The sequence below is a fragment of the Pristiophorus japonicus genome, chromosome 5 (assembly GCF_044704955.1).
Source record: "Pristiophorus japonicus isolate sPriJap1 chromosome 5, sPriJap1.hap1, whole genome shotgun sequence".
Lineage (NCBI taxonomy): Eukaryota > Metazoa > Chordata > Chondrichthyes > Pristiophoridae > Pristiophorus > Pristiophorus japonicus.
The window spans coordinates 296,240,196-296,257,269 of NC_091981.1; the positions used below are offsets into that span (position 1 = coordinate 296,240,196).

The 17,074-nt window shown below is 45.7% G+C and overlaps 1 protein-coding gene and 1 pseudogene across 1 annotated transcript in view; both read left to right on the forward strand.

Moving 5' to 3' along the window:
* The window catches only part of hsf1 (heat shock transcription factor 1), a 105,207-nt gene that overhangs the window by 867 nt on the left and 87,266 nt on the right, over window positions 1–17,074 (forward strand).
* Window positions 412–14,909, forward strand: LOC139263721 (forkhead box protein F1-like; annotated as a pseudogene).

Genomic DNA, 17,074 nt, shown 5'->3' on the forward strand with positions numbered 1-17,074 from the left:
TTCACCCGTCCATCTGCCATGTGAGCAGTAAAACTTGCTGAACTGATCTACGGCCAACGTTCATTAAAAAGGCAGTGTACTTTGATGGTGCACAACTCAATGGCACTAGGGTATTTTAAAGAGCTGTTTCCACTTGGGACAGTCTGTGGTTTTGCGCCCATGCAGAGACCTTCTTGCCCTTTTGGAATTGCACAATCCTGGAATGCTGGTGACCAGTTCAAAAAGTCACACTGCCATAACCTTGAGGGCAACTAAGGATGGGCATTAAATGCCAGCCTTGCCAGTGACACCCACAACCTGAAGAAAGATTCTGAAAATAAACTTCCATAGTGAGGTATGGCAAGATTTTCACCTGGCATTCTGCCCAAGTGCTGACTTAATTCTTGCAGAGTAGGTTATTGGTATGTAGGTATGGGTGTCTCTGCCATTTTGACATTTCCAGATCGTCTGCAGTGTCAGGCATTGCTGCTCATGCTAAAGGAGGTGGGCAGACCATTCCAACAGAAGATCCTGATTATTTTTATAAATGGCTCCACTTCTGCAAGTATGTAATGCTGGTGTATAAAGTGTACCTGTGTATGTAAGGCAGAGGAGGTGCAATTGGCGGGATTTCTAGCAGCTGATGTCATCTCACTGGTTCTGCCTCTTCTGACGAGAACACGATTGCAAGAAGCGCCCATCCCCTCGGTCTGAAGGAGTGTATACCTGTCAGAACTGGAATCTCCCTTAAATTTCTTCCCACCTGCTTAGACTGTTTTATCATGACATTATGCCACACTTGTGCTGCCCTGAAATTCTGTATTCACAACAGTCTACTCTTCATTCTAAATTGCTTAATTAAAGTTATCTGTTCATTTTTTTAACACTAAATTCTCCCTTTCCTCTGACATTTACATTGTCAATTCAAATCATTGGATAATTCAATGTTTCTTGGAGGTAAAAAAACAACTTTGAATTATTAGTTGAATGTAACTAGATTTAAATACAAAAATTAAGTTAGTGTGAGATGTGTAGAACAGCTTGTGTACAATGACAGCAGTAAATGATTTGATCTTTTAAAACTACAATCTGTTGCAGCACCTGTTCTGTTTCAGCAAGGAATTACAGTGTTTCATACTTGTTTTGGTTTGCTCTCACAAGAGGTTTATATCTCTGGTTAGACTTTGAAATGCCTGCAATCTGCATCGAATTCCAGGTAATTCTAAGAAAAATGGATATTAATGGCTTGATGCTCCCAGTGACAGTCCTATCTCCACATTGAATGATCTACAGGAGGTTGTCATTCACATATTCCAAACAAATGTTCTCTTGGCTTAATCAGTGCATAAATACTGTATTGGTCAAAAACAAAGGTCAGACATGCTGCAGCTGGCTGCTTTCCTGGTCCTTGGCTTTACATTTATCCAGAAGCCACTAAATTCTCAGACATTGCACAAGCTTGTCTTCCTCTACCAACTTGTATATTGTGACAGTACTGTGCAATTTGTCAGATTTGGGGTAATAGTCTTGAGAAAAGAGCAAGGTTTGAAATTAAGGTCCAAGTTCCTAGAGTAAAGCAGTACTGAATTCTTATCAACTTTTACTGTTTATGGTTCTGGCCAGCAAACTAGTTTAATGAATGGTTGACCTGTTGATGAACATTATGGTGTTCAAAATCACACGTACAAGGCTTAATCCGTGTGTGAACACCAAATGAATCTCCTGTTTGAATCTCCATGCTGAGATAGAGAGGAGGGTGCTCTGCTGGACAGGGGAGAGGGAAGCAGCTACGGTTCCCATACTTTTTTATATATTTGTTCTTAGGATGTGGGCGACATGGGTACGGCCACATTTATTGCTCATTCCTAGTTGTACCTAGAAGGTGGTTGTGGGCCTTCTCCTTGAAGCAGTCTTTGTGCTGATGGCTGTCCCATAATGGTGTTCGCGAGTGAATTCCAGGGTATTGACCCAGTGACTGTGAAGGAGCTGTGATATATATCCAAGTCAGGTTGGTGACTTGAGTTGAAGGTCATGGTGTTCCCGTGACGGAACTGCTCTCTTTCTTGTTCATAGAGGTTATAGAAGAGGGAATTGCTAATAAAGTAACCGTGGCGAGTTGCTGCATTGCATCCTTTAGATTGTAGCTGCAGTATGCACAGTGTGCTGGTGATGGAGGAGGTGAATATTGAGTTCAGTGGCAGGATGCCAATCAAGTGAACTGTTCTGTTCTCTGATGTCGAGCTTCCTGAATGTTGTGGCTGTATCCATCTAGGTAGATGGTCAGCATTCCACCACACTCCTGACTTGAGACATGTAGATGAAGAGGCTTTGAGGGGTCATAAAGTGAGCCCCTCGTCGCAGCACGCCCAGCCTTTGCCCTTCCCTTGTAGCCAGGGTCTTGATATGGCTGTTGCAGTTCAAAATACTTGTCATTGGTGAGCGTGCCATTGAAGGCCCTGGGCTTTCTCTTGTTTTGAGATCAACATTACCCAGCTCTTATGTGGCATGAATATTGCATGCTATTTGTTAGTCTGGTCCTTTCATAGGCTGGTATGTGCTGCTTTATTATTAGGGCTTGTTGATTGCTATTCAGTGCTAACTGGAAAGTGCACATGGATGAGGTCCAGATCGGCTAAGCCCTCACGATTTCATTACCTGCTGATGCTCAAAGAAAAATGGCTGTTTGGTCTCCGTACTTGAAGCCAGGAAACGCCCATGGCACCATCTTCAACAGAGGCAAGAGCCTTGTGTTGAAGATTTAATATTGCGCTTTCCCTGGCAGAGCTTGCTGTTCCCGCCTGCATTCTCTGCTCACTGAAGGTTCCAATGTGCATGCAATACCTTTTCATTCAGCACATCAGCTGCTGATTCTATGAAGCTGGGGCAGGGAGCGTTAATGGATCATGAACCCATCATCCTTTCAAATAGAAATCTGACTTGGAACAAGCCAGTGAGCTAGAAATATAAACTGGGGTTATGACAACTGACTTGAATTATTTATATAGCTATTTTTGGTACGATTATTACTGGGGGTGAATCACAGTTGCCACTCAGAGTGCCAGCATTTGTGGGGTGTGATGCAATCAGTAGTGCAAAGGCATTCAAATACTGCGCAAACAAAATACTGCGGGTGCTCTAAATCTGAAACCAAAACAGAAAATGCTGGAAATAGTTAGCAGGGCAGGCAGCATCTGTGGAGGAGCAGAATTAACGTTTCAGGTCTGTGACTCTTCATCAGAACGGTTCTGATGAAAGGTCATCGACCTGAAACGTTAAACATTCTCTTGCCACAGATGCTGCCGACCTGCTCAGCATTTTTCTGTTTTGATACAAATAATCGTGCTACTCGCTGTAATATTCGATGCTTTTTCATATCAAATGTTATAAAATATTTCAGTTCCTTTTTTTATATTTTTGTATTTCAGCAAAAACCCAAGTTATGTATTAGAAACATAGAAAATAGGTGCAGGAGTATGCCATTCAGCCCTTCGAGCCTGCACCGCCATTCAATAAGATCATGGCTGATCATTCCCTCAGTACCCCTTTCACTCCATACCCCTTGATCCCTTTAGCCGTAAGGGCCATATCTAACTCCCTCTTGAATATATCCAATGAACTGGCATCAACAACTCTCTGCGGCAGGGAATTCCACAGGTTAACAACTCTCTGAGTGAAGAAGTTTCTCCTCATCTCAGTCCTAAATGGCCTACCTCTTATCCTAAGACTATGTTCCCTGGTTCTGGACTTCCCCAACAATGGGAACATTCTTCCCGAATCTAACCTGTCCAGTCCCATCAGAATCTTATACGTTTCTGAGATCCCCTCTCATCCTTCTAAACTCCAGTGAATAAAGGCCCAGTTGATCCAGTCTTTCCTCGTATGACAGTCCAACCATCCCTGGAATCAGTCTGGTGAACCTTCGCTGCACTCCCTCAATAGCAAGAACGTCCTTCCTCAGATTAGGAGACCAAAGCTGAACACAATATTCCAGGTGAGGCCTCACTAAGGCCCTGTACATCTGCAGTAAGACCTCCCTGCTCCTATACTCAAATCCCCTAGCTATGAAGGCCAACATACCATTTGCCTTCTTCACCGCCTGCTGCACCTGCATGCCAACTTTCAATGACTGATGAACCATGACACCCAGGTCTCGTTGCACCTCCCCTTTTCCTAATCTGCCGCCATTCAGTAAATCTGCCTTCGTGTTTTTGCCACTAAAATGGATAACCTCACATTTATCCACATTATACTGCATCTGCCATGCATTTGCCCACTCACCTAACCTGTCCAAGTCACCCTGCAGCCTCTTGGCATCCTCCTCACAGCTCACACCGCCACCCAGTTTAGTGTCATCTGCAAACTTGGAGATATTACACTCAATTCCTTCATCTAAATCGTTAATGTATATTGTAAAGAGCTGGGGTCCCAGCACTGAGCCCTGCGGCACTCCACTAGTCACTGCCTGCCATTCTGAAAAGGACCTGTTCATCCCGACTCTCTGCTTCCTGTCTGCCAACCAGTTCTCTCTCCACATCAGTACATTACCCCCAATACCATGCACTTTGATTTTGCACACCAATCTCTTGTGTGGGACCTTGTCAAAAGCCTTTTGAAAGTCCAAATACATCACCTCCACTGGTTCTCCCTTGTCCACTCTACTAGTTACATCCTCAAACAATTCCAGAAGATTCGTCATACTCACTCCAACTTTTTTTAAAGTCCAATTTTTAACAAATCAGTGGACCATTTAATAGTCGTGTTAGTCAAGGAAGTCACAGTCTGTGCTGTTAGCTTTTCTCTACTGGAATTACGTTGGAGGTGCAGGTTGAATATCTCAAATTTGTCACTCTTTGGTCAGGCAACCTCCCTGGTCCGCCATCATTCATGGCGCGGGGTCGCGATCCGCGCTGTGTCCTGTGTTCAACAAGTTGTCATTTTTAAGAGTATGGATAGTAAGAAGGATGACAGGGAAAGGCCGATTGCTGTATTTACACACATCCCTATACCAGATAAAGTACTTAAGTGCCCACGAAAGCCGATTCCTCAAAACAGCGCAGACATCAACCAAAGCAAAACAGGCTGAAAACTGCCACAGATCTAGGGCACAAACGCCAATGAGCGGGTGACCCTCGGGCCCAGTGACATCGTTGCTGCCCCCTCCCAACAACACCCGTCCCGAGCTGCCGCTCACCTTTTTGATGTTTGATGATGGAAATCCTTTTTATACATGAAATTGGCGAATAATTTCCCCATGTCCACGGGAACTGCTTCACAGCCGTCACGGCCGAAAATGGGGTCAGGATCAGAAGCCGTGGGTTCCCATAGGGACGGAACGAGGCACTGCAAAGCAGGCGGGAGCACTGCCAGGTCAGAGAGGAGGTGAGGGCTTGACCGGGTGTCGGGTGAGGGGATCTTAGTGTTTATTTAAACCGGGTACTGCCGGTCGTTGTCAGCAGCGTTGTCAGATCTCTGTGATGGAATCGGCTATCTCCACTACCAAAACTAAAAAAACAAACCCTGGCATACGGTGCCCGGAAAAGCCGCCGTATTCCAACATAGCCCTAATTATGATGGCTATCCAGAGCTCCCCCACCAAGCGGCTGACTCTCAGCGAGATCTACCAGTTCCTCCAGAGCCGCTTCCCCTTTTTCTGAGGCTCCTACCAAGGCTGGAAGAACTCCATGCGACACAACCTCTCCTTGAACGAGTGCTTCATCAAACTGCCCCAGGGCCTGGGCAGACCTGGCAAAGGCCATTACTGGACCATTGACCCGGCCAGCGACTTCATAAGAAATAGGAGCAGGATTAGGCCAGTCGGCCTTCAAGCCTGTTCCGCCATTCAATAAGATCATGTCGACAATACGCGGACGATGCCTGCGTCTACGCACGTTCTGAGGCTGAACTCCAGGATATAGTCGATGTATTCACTGAGGCATATGAAAGCATGGGCCTTATGCTTAACATCCGTAAGACAAAGGTCCTCCACCAGCCTGCCCTCCACACAGCACTACGCACCCCCACACCCCCACAGTCATCAAGATTCACACTACGGCCCTCGACAACGTGGACCATTTCCCATACCTCGGGAGCCTCTTGTCAACAAAAGCAGACGTTGATGCGGCGATTCAACACCGCCTCCGGTGCGCCAGTACAGCCTTCGGCCGCCTGAGAAAGAGTGTTCAAAGACCAGGCCCTCATATCTACCACCAAGCTCATGGTCTACAGGGCTGTAGTAACACCCGCCCTCATGTATGGATCAGAGTCATGGACAATGTACAGAAGACACCTCAAGTCACTGGAGATATATCACCAACGATGTCTCCGTAAGACCCTACAAATCCCCTGGGAGGACAGGCGCACCAACATCAGTGTCCTCGTCCAGGCTAACATCCCCAGTATTGAAGCACTGACCACACTCGATTAGCTTCGCTGGGCAGGCCACGTGGTTCGCATGCCAGACACAAGACTCTCTAAGCAAATGCTCTATGCAGGGCTCCTTCACGGTAAACGAGCCAAAGGTGAGCAGCGGAAACATTACAAGGACACTCTTAATGCCTCCCTGGTAAAGTGTGACATCACCACTGAAACCTGGGAGTCCCTGGCCAAAGACCGCCCTAGGTGGAGGAAGTGCATCCGGGAGGGCATTGAGCTCTTTGAAGAGATCAAGCGCAGGCAGCAGAAAGAGCGTGCGGCAAACCAGTCCCACCCACCCCTTCCCTCAACGACTATCTGTCCCACCTGTGACAGAGTCTGTGGCTCTCGTATTGAACTGTTCAGCCACCAAAGAACTCACTTCAGGAGTGGAAGCAAGTCTTCCTTGATTCCGAGGGACTGATGATGATGATGACTGATCTGATCATGGACTCTACTCCACTTCCCTGCCCGCTCCCCATAACCCTTCACTCCCTATCGCTCAAAGATCTGTCTATCTCCGTCTTAAATATATTAGTGACCCAGCCTCCACAGCTCTATGGGGCAGAGAATTCCATAGATTTACAACCCTCAGAAGAAACTCCTCCTCATCTCCGTTTTAAATGGGCGGCCCCTTCTGAGACTATGCCCCCTAGTTTTAGTTTCCCCTATGAGTGGAAATATCCTCTCTGCATCCACCTTGTCGAGCCCCCTCATTATCTTATGTTTCAATAAGATCACCTCTCATTCTTCTGAACTCCAATGTACTCAACCTATCTTCATACGTCAACCCCCTCATCTCCGGAATCAATCTCCTGAACCTTCTCTGAACAGCCTCCAATGCATGTATATCGTTTCTTAAATACGGAGATCAAAACTGTATGCGGTACTCCAGGTGTGGCCTCACCAATACCCTGTACAGTTGTAGCAGGAGGGCTACTTCAGGCACAGACCGAGGGGCTTTCGCAGAAAATGCCAAGCCCTTAAGCCAATGTACAGCATGATGAACGGATTGGGGTTTAACCACATCCCAGAGACCTATAACTTCCAAGGGTGAAGGGGACCCATCTCCTGCGCCCCCAACGGCCTTTCTATAGATAGTAGCATCAGCATGATGATGAATAGATAATTGCCCAGCAACATTTGCGGGATGGCTTTACCGGGACATTCTGTCTCTCACCTCTTGGCCAACAATGGTCATTATGTGGGAAGCTGTACGGTCGGAGCCTACCCCTACCATGCCGACAGCTCACTGCCCGCGTCTCCCTCGGTGACCGGCGGTGGGGTGATGGAGCCGCACTCCACGGACAGTACTTCGGTTTCAGCATGGGCTTCTTCAGCCTCCGCACTGAACAACGGAGCTCCTTACATCAAACAGTAGCACCTCTCGCCGTGCAATCCATCGGCGAATCTCACTTCCAACCTGCAAGCACACTCCCTAGATCAGTCCTATTTACATCAAAATAGCCACAACGTGGCCGATATACAAGGTACAGAGCCCATGGAATTAGTTACAGATTAGCAAAAATAGCGTTTGTAGGAAGCAATTCTAAAACTTTGCTGACAGTGGGATTTTTAAGTCTGGGGTCGGTGTGACCTCCCGTGGTCCGGCAAATTCTCTTGTCCGGCACAAGCCAGGTCCCGAGGGTGCCGGATTAGAGAGGTTCAACCTGTACTACAATTGACCTCTTCTGTGTCCTTTTGGTTAGGAAGGGGAAAATCAGTCCGGTTCCCTGGTCTTGATCAATGATCCTTGCTGGAAAGTACATAATGTTTGGTTGAAGATTCGGTTCTGTGATTGAATAGCTTGCTGACACTCCTGGCCGAGGCTTTCACAGGTTGATCTGTACCTTCAGAAGTGAGTGCCTTCAGGAGAAAGCAAGAAATCAAGAAATCAATCAAAAAAATGGGTGTGTTCAGCTGTTTTCACACTGCTGCAATGGTGCACCCAGCAGGCTGATCTGGACTATTGAGAGACAAGTGAAGGGTCTGAGCTCGGTAACTTTGTAGATTATTTTGTTTTCACTGTGTTGAGCAATCCCATGGTCTGGAGTCCTTGACGTTGGCCTGTGAGTTGTTGGAAACTGTCCTTGAAAAAATGAGGGGCAAACTGCAGGAACTGTGGTACAGCTCTTTCAGAAATCCCTGAACACAGGAGAGGTGCCTAGGGACTGCAGAAAGGCAGATAGAATCATAGACGTTTACAGCAAGGAAGGAGGCCATTTCAGCCCATCGTGTCTTTGCCGGCCAACAAGAGGCTATCCAGCCTAATCCCACTTTCCAGCTCGAGGTCCGTAACCCTACAGGTTATGGCACTTCAAGTGTGCATCCGAGTATCTTTTAAATGTGGTGAGGGTTTCTGCCTCTGCCATCCTTTCAGGCAGTGAGTTCCAGATCCCCGCCACCCTCTGGTTGAAGAAATTTCCCCTCAAGTCCTCTCTAAACCTTCTACCAATTATTTTAAATTTATGCCCCCTGATTGTTGACTCCTCTGCTAAGGGAAATAGGCCCTTGCTATCCACTATGTCTAGGCCCCTCATAAATTTTAAACACCTCAATGAGGTCTCCCCTCTGCCTCCTCTGTTCCAAGGAAAATATAGAAAATAGGTGCAGGAGTAGGCCATTCGGCCCTTCGAGCCTGCACTGCCATTTAATGAGTTCATGGCTGAACATGCAACTTCAGTACCCCATTTCTGCTTTCTTGCCATACCCCTTGATCCCTCTAGTAATAAGGACTACATCTAACTCCTTTTTGAATATATTTAGTGAATTGGCCTCATCAACTTTCTGTGGTAGAGAATTCCACAGGTTCACCACTCTCTGGGTGAAGAAGTTTCTCCTCATCTCAGTCCTAAATGGCTTACCCCTTATCCTTAGACTGTGACCCCTGGTTCTGGACTTCCCCAACATTGGGAACATTCTTCCTGCATCTAACCTGTCTAAACCCGTCAGAATTTTAAACGTTTCTATGAGGTCCCCTCTCATTCTTCTGAACTCCAGTGAATACAAGCCCAGTTGATTCAGTTTTTCTTGATATGTCAGTCCCGCCATCCTGGGAATCAGTTTGGTGAACCTTCGTGGCACTCCCTCAATAGCAAGAATGTCCTTCCTCAAGTTAGGAGACCAAAACTGTACGCAATACTCCAGGTGTGGCCTCACCATGGCTCTGTACAACTGTAGCAACATCTCCCTGCCCCTGTACTCAAATCCCCTCGCTATGAAGGCCAACATGCCATTTGCTTTCTTAACTGCCTGCTGTACCTGCATGCTAACCTTCACTGACTGATGTACCATGACACCCAGGTCTCGTTGCCAGCCTATCCAATCTGTCTTCATAGCTAAAATTCTCTAATCCATGCAACATCCTCGTAAATCTCCTCAGTACCCTCTCCAGTGCAATCATGTCCTTCCTGTAATGCGCTGACCAGAACTGCATGCAGCACTCCAGCTGTGGCCTAACTAGTGTTTTATACAGTTCAAGCATAACCCTCCCCTCTTCTCTTGCCCCCCACTCATATTCTCGGCCTCGGCAAATAAAGGCATGCATTCTGTATGCCTTCTTAGCCACCTTATCTACCTGGTCTGCTACTTTCAGGGATCTGTGGACATGCACTCCAAGGTCTCTTTTTTCTTCTACACTTCTGTGTCCTTCCATTTAATGTGTATTCCCTTCCTTGTTAGCCCTCCCCAAATGCATTACCTCTCACTTCTCCGGATTGAATTCCATTTGTCACTGTTCTGCCCACCTGACCAGTTGATTGATATCTTCTTGCAGTCTACAGCTTTCTTCTTCATTATCAACCACACAGCCGATTTTAGTATCATCTGCAAACTTCTTAATCATACCCCCTATATTCAAGTCTAGATCATTGATATATACCACAAAAAGCAATGGACCCAGTACTGAGCCCTGCGGAACCCCACTGGAAACATCCTTCCAGTCGCAAACACACCCATCAACCATTACCTTTTCCTTCCTGCCTCTGAGCCAAATTTGGATCCAAATTGCCACTTTGCCCTGGATCCCCCATGGGCTTTTACTTTTTACTTGATGCTGATCCTTTTTTTTAAAATGGGAAACCACAAATCAGTGCATTTGATGTCCATTGGAGGTAAAGTTATGGAAGCCCTAATTAAAGATAAGATCGTGTAGCATCATAAAATATGTTTTCTTTGAGGGTGTGACAAAGGATCTTAATGGGGCAAGGCAATGAATGTGGTGTACTTCAATTTAATTGCCTTTGATACAGTTCTCCTGTAAGGCGATACTGGAAAATAAAAATAGCTGGAACTCATGAAAATATTTTGCAATGGATATGTAATTGGTTGACTGATAGAACCCAAAGGGTAGTGGTATCGGGAGTGTCGTCAGCCTGGGAGGATGGTATGAGTGGAGTCCCACAGGGAGGGGTCTGTTTAATATCTTTGTGAATAATCTGGAGCTAGGAGGTCACAAGCATAATAGCTAAATTTGCAGATGATACCAAGCTAATGAAGGTGGTAAACTCCAAGCTGAACAGGATAAGCTACAGGAGGATTTGATGTACTCCGGAATTGGACCAACAGGTGGCAGAGGAAATTTAATGTAGAGAAATGCAAAGTGCTTCACGGGGACAAAAAAATCTAGTACTCACTGAAATGGAAAGAAAATAATGTGTATGGAAAAAGTGCTGATAGGCAATAAATTGACGTTATTACAATAATGCTCAGTGGCAGTGAGTGAAGCATATTGGGATGTATTAAAAGGTCAGTATTAAGATGGAATAGTGAGGTAATCCTACAACTTTATAAATAGTTAGTGCAACTGCACTTGGAAAACTGTACAGTTCTGGTCGCTGCAGTATTGAAAAAGCTGTAGCTATTGAATGGGCAGCAGAATAATTGAGGGGGTGTGGAGAGTTTGGATTATTTGGAGTAATTGCGTAGATCGGGCATGTTCTCACTGGAAAAGAGAGGCTGGAGAGGTGATTATGATGGTGTTTTGTTAGGATTCTGAAGGTATTAGATAATGTAGACCATGACAAGTTATTTCACCTTGTCCACAGCAGCAGAACTAGAGGACACGGACTGTTAGGGAGTAAGTTCAAACCAAATCTGCAGAACCAATATTTCAGCGAGTGGTCAGTCGATGATCAGGTTCCCCAGGGAGACGGAAGCATGTAGTTTTGATTTCATTCAAGTGCAAACTAGAACAATTTTTTTCTCTTCCAGAAAATATTTTGGGAGTAATTTGAGACGTGTGGTAAGTGTAGCATGCTTGGGAGGAGCAGGTGACTTTGGACCGATGGTTCCCAAAGATTTCCACCAGAGGTTTTCTTCGCCTCAGTAGGATAGATTATGGTCAGATCTAGCAGCTCAAAAGTGGGCATCCATAAGGCGCTATGGGCCATCAGCAGCAGCAGAAGTGTATTCCACCACAATCTAATCTCATGGCCTGGCGTATCCCTCACTCCAACACCATCAGACAAGGCGCCAAACCCTGGATCAATGAGGAGTGTAGAAGTGCATGCCAGGAGCAGCGCCAGGCATACTTGAAAATGGGATGCAAAGCTGGTGAAGCTACAACACAGGACTACATGCATGCTATAGACAGCAAAGCTATTCCATTACCAACAGATCAGATTAAAGCTACGCAGTCCTGCTGCATCCAGTCACGAATGGCGGACGGTTAAGCAACTAACGAAAGAAGTGGTTCAATGAACATCCCCATCCTTAACTATGGCGAAACATAGCAAAAAAGACAAGACTGAAGCATTCGCAACCATCTTTATCCAGAACAGCCGAGTGGATGATCCTCTCGGCCTTCTCCTGAGATCCCCGCCATCACAGGTGCCAATCTACAGCCAATTTGATTTATTCCACCTGATGTCAAGAAACAGCTGAGTGCACGGAACATGGCTGTGTTGCCGAAGACGTGTGCTCCAGAACTAGCCATGTCTCCAGTACAGCTCAACACTGACATCTACCGGACAATGTGCTAAACTGCCCAGGTATGTCCTGTCCACAAAAAGCAGGACAAATCCAACCTGCCAGTTACTGCTCAGTCAATCTTCTCTCAATCAGCAAAGTGATGGAAGGAGTTGTCGACAGTGCTATCAAGAGGGACTTACTCATTAAACTTTCTCGCTGATGCTCAGTTTGGGTTCTGCTTGGAACACTCAGCTCCTGACATCATTACTGCCGTGGTGCAAAAATGGACAACATCGCTGAATTCTAGAGGTGAAGTGAGTGCTTTGCCTTTACCATCAATGCAGCATTCGACCATAGCATGGCACCAAGGAGTCTTTGTAAAGTCCATGGGGATTTGGAGAAAACTACAGTGGTTGGGGTTATTCCTAGTACACAGGAAGATAGTTGTGGTTGTTGAAGGCCCAGGTTATCACTGCAGGAGTTCCTCAAGGCAGTGTCCTAGTCATAACTATCTTCAACTGCTTCATCAATGACCTCTCCTTCATAATGTTCAAAGTGGAGCTCTTTGCTGATGATTGCACAGTTCCATTCACAATTCCTCATAATGAAGCAGTCCATGCCTGCATGCAGCAAAACCTGGAAAATATCTGATGTGTGATACGAATGTTGCTTGCCACTTAAGTGCCAGGCAATGACCATCTCCAATACGTGAGTCAAACCACCTCCCTTTGATATTCAATGCCATTGCCAAATCCCCCACCACCAACAGCCTGGGGGTCACCGTTCATCAGAAACTCAACTGGTTCTTGTAGCCACATAGATGCCGTGGCTACTAGAGCAGGTCAGAGAATGGGTATTCTGTGGCGAATACCTCCCCTCTTTGCTCCCAAAGCCTCTCTACCACCGACCAGGTAGGAGTCAGGAGTGTGATGGAATACTCTCCACTTGCCTAGTTGAATGCAGATGGAAGAAAACTCTCAGCCATATCTTATCCTCACCCGGTAGACAAACAAACTTGCAAAACACCCATAGACTTCTAACCAATACTGCTGGGTGCAATTCAGGATTTAAACCATGGCTGTTCTCTTCTCCCTCCCTAATCAGGGAGTGGTGAGACCTATTGTTCCCCTACTGTCAACTCTACCGTTAATTCAGCATGGGCCACACATAAAACCAAAGACCTTGTTTATATTTTCACAAGTTGATTTATTAATTTCCCCCATTGGCACATGCATATGGTTTCTCAACTGATCTTCCCAAGGTGCTCACTCTGGCTGGGTTATATTTCGACGGTGCCAGCAGCTCTTCGGTACATTACCCAATTTTTCATGCGAGTCTGACAGAGTGTCATTAGGCTTGGCATCGCAGCCGAGGTTGATGTTCACACCCACGCACTTTCCAGCATAACCACTGCAGAGCAATTAGGTATGGGAAACATTTCCAAGCCTCTAACATCTCAACTGCCAACCAAGCTGATGTCTGCTAACTCAGCGCCTGAATGATCAAACCAAAGACCTTCCTGCTCTGTATGGCTCAATAACAATTGCATGTCGGGGAACAAGCTTTTTTATAACTGAGGAAGACGCACAGAATTGCGATTGTGACAGTAAATGTTGTTTTCTATCTTGGCAAAGGAGCCATAGAAAGTAGGTGCAGGAGTAGACCATTCGGCCCTTCGAGCCTGCACCACCATTCAATATGATCATGACTGATCATGCAACTTCAGGACCCCATTCCTGCTTTCTCTCCATACCCCTTGATCCCTTTAGCCGTGAGGGCCACATCCAACTCCCTTTTGAATATATCTAACGAACTGGCCTCAACAACTTTCTGTGGTAGAGAATTCCACAGGTTCACAATTCTTCGAGTGAAGAAGTTTCTCCTCATCTCGGTCCTCAATGGCTTACCCCTTACCCTGAGACAGCGTCCAGTAACTGTGCAGTGTTTAGTACTTCTGGGGCTGTACACCAGCGCATGAGTGCAGGTGATATCTGAAGGTATATTAGCAGTTGTTCGACATTGAGTACATCTGGCAGGGTCAGTCGCATGTAATATGAAAAGGACATGGAAGTGCACCTGACTAAAGTAGCTAGGTAAGAACACGAGTAACGGTCATTTGGCCCATAGAGATATATCCTTTTAAGCAGATTCATTTCCAGTGTGGTATCTAGTTTGAAAACCTCAAGATTTTGCCTTGTTTGGTAGATTATTCCAAGCATACTTAGCACCAAGTCTAACGGTCCGATTTTATGTTGTGTCTGCATTTTTATGCATGTGTGTTGTGGTCACTCCTTAACCACATTCTTTGAATAGACAGTGGTGCATGTCTAATCTTTCCTCATGGCTCATCCCCTTCACTCATTTATCTCATTGCTTTTTTGGTGTTGGTGACCAGAACTGAATACAATACTCTGTGGTCTGCCCACTGTATTGTAAAGCCTTTGTGTAACCTCAAGACTTCTACTCTAGCTCTCTCTAATATAAATATATATTCTACCATTACTTCTTCATTTTACCACTAAAGTGAATAATTTATGCTTCTAGAATCCTGCAATTTCACAGCGCAGGAGGTGGCCATGCGGCCCATTGCACCAGCTCTGGCCCCCTGAACGAGCTCTCTGCTTGGGCACCTTTCCTGTATCCTTTTTTAAAAAAAAAATCAAAAAATATTTTCAAATATTTATCCACTTCCACTTTCATTTCTAAATTTCCCCCCTGGTGATTCAGTTCTATTCAATGATCCAAAATTGTTTATGTACATGTGCAGGAAGTTACAATTATCAGCACTAAATGTCATTTGTTATGTATTTGTCCAAGTATATGAATAATCCAATCTCTCATATTGGAACTTAACATTTCTTCTCTCTTCCCCCTACATCTGACACTGTACCTCTTGTGAGTCCTCTTTCCTTTTTTATATCCTTGTCCCTTGTTCTCTTCCTCAACAGTTTTCTCCTTTCCTCCTGAATTTATTGACGCCTTCCTGAAGTTCCACGGGTGCTTCTCAGTGCCTCTCCCAAGTGGTTATTATTGATTTGAGGCTAAGTAGTCTCCGCCTGGTATTCAACTATTGGGGCATCACTCTTCACACTCTGCATCCATGCACACTTCGAGCGGGAGGAGGGGCACTTCCTAACCTGGGATTGCTGAGCCAACTGTATCACCCCGTGACAGTCCCTGATAGGAACATAAGAAATAGGAGCAGGAGTGGGCCATACGGGAGAGCTCTAGCCAGCTCCACCATTTAATACAATCATGGCTGATCTGATCATGGACTCGGCTCCACTTTCCTGCCCGCTCCCCATAACCCCTTATTCCCTTATCGTTTCAGAAACTGTGTATTTCTGTCTTAATTTATTCAATATCCCAGCTTCCACAGCTCTCTGAGGCAGCGAATTCCACAGATCCACAACCCTCTGAGAGAAGAAATTCTTCCTCATCGCAGTTTTAAATGGACACCTTATTCTAAGATCGTGCCCCCTCGTTCTAGTCTCCCCCATCAGTGGAAACATCCTCTCTGCATCCACCTTGTCAAACCTCCTCATAATCTTATACGTTTCGATAAGATCACCTCGCATTCTTCTGAATTCCAATGAATAGAGGCCCAACCTACTCAACCTTTCCTCATAAGTCAACCCCCTCATCCCCGGAATCAACCTAGTGAACCTTCTCTGAACTGCCTCCAAAGCAAGTATATCCTTTTGTAAAAATGGAAGCCAAAACTGCACGCATTATTCCAGGTGTGGCCTCACCAATACCCTGTTCAACTGTAGCAAGACTTCCCTGCTTTTATACTCCATCCCCTTTGCAATAAAGGCCAAGATTCCATTGGCCTTCCTGATCACTGCCGTACCTGCATACTAACTGATGAGATGAACCAGCACAGACCAGAAATTGAACCCAGAGCCTTTCTGAGCAGCTCAGCTACTTGACAGATAAACTCAGCTAAATTAAATGGTACCTCTTGTGGAATTAGTCAGGGATACTTCCCTTCACTGCTTTGAATCTTGTGCCACTGCGTACCCAGTTCCATGTTTTACCCTGGATTCTGATGTGAGTGTGGAGTTCTCGTAATGCATTGAGCAAGGACACCGTTGTCTGCTTGGCTCATTTCCTATCAGTCTCGATTCTTAGTCGGGAAGTTGCAGGATCAAGGCTGAGTATGTGAATGTAGGTGGAAGAATCATGAAAGGGTTAATAAAATGGTTCTAGGAATCAATAAGAAAATAAGAAAAGACAGACTTGGTTTCCCGTGAGAAAGTAGTGGACAAAGTAGCTTGTGTGACCATCACTGATAAACAAGGGTTTATGGCCATGACTTGATAAGGTGCACATTTGCTTAGTGTGATTAAGCTGGGCTATTCCGCTCGTAAAAGCATAAAGTGTTCTAAAGATAAACAGGCTGTCAATTCATGAAGCCCTAGTAACACACTGTGATTGATGAAGCAGGCCATACCTCCTTCGGTTTGTAAGAATAAAAGGGATGCGTCTGTGCGGATAGGCAGACCTTTTGTCTGCCTGCCCCGGAATCTGTAGACTCTGTGCTGGCAGTTTGGTAACAGGTCCGAAGCTATTTCAATAAAGACGTAAAGATTGAAGGTATCTGACTCGATTATTGTCGAATGCAGCTGACCACCCGAACTAGGACTTAACAAGTACAGACCTGCACATCAGCGTTCCCTTTAATTTGGAGGGGCAGCCCCTTTAAGCGGCTGTGTGGCCCATTCAAAATACCTCGCATGCTCGTTTTTATCCCCCTATGTTATGCACTTCC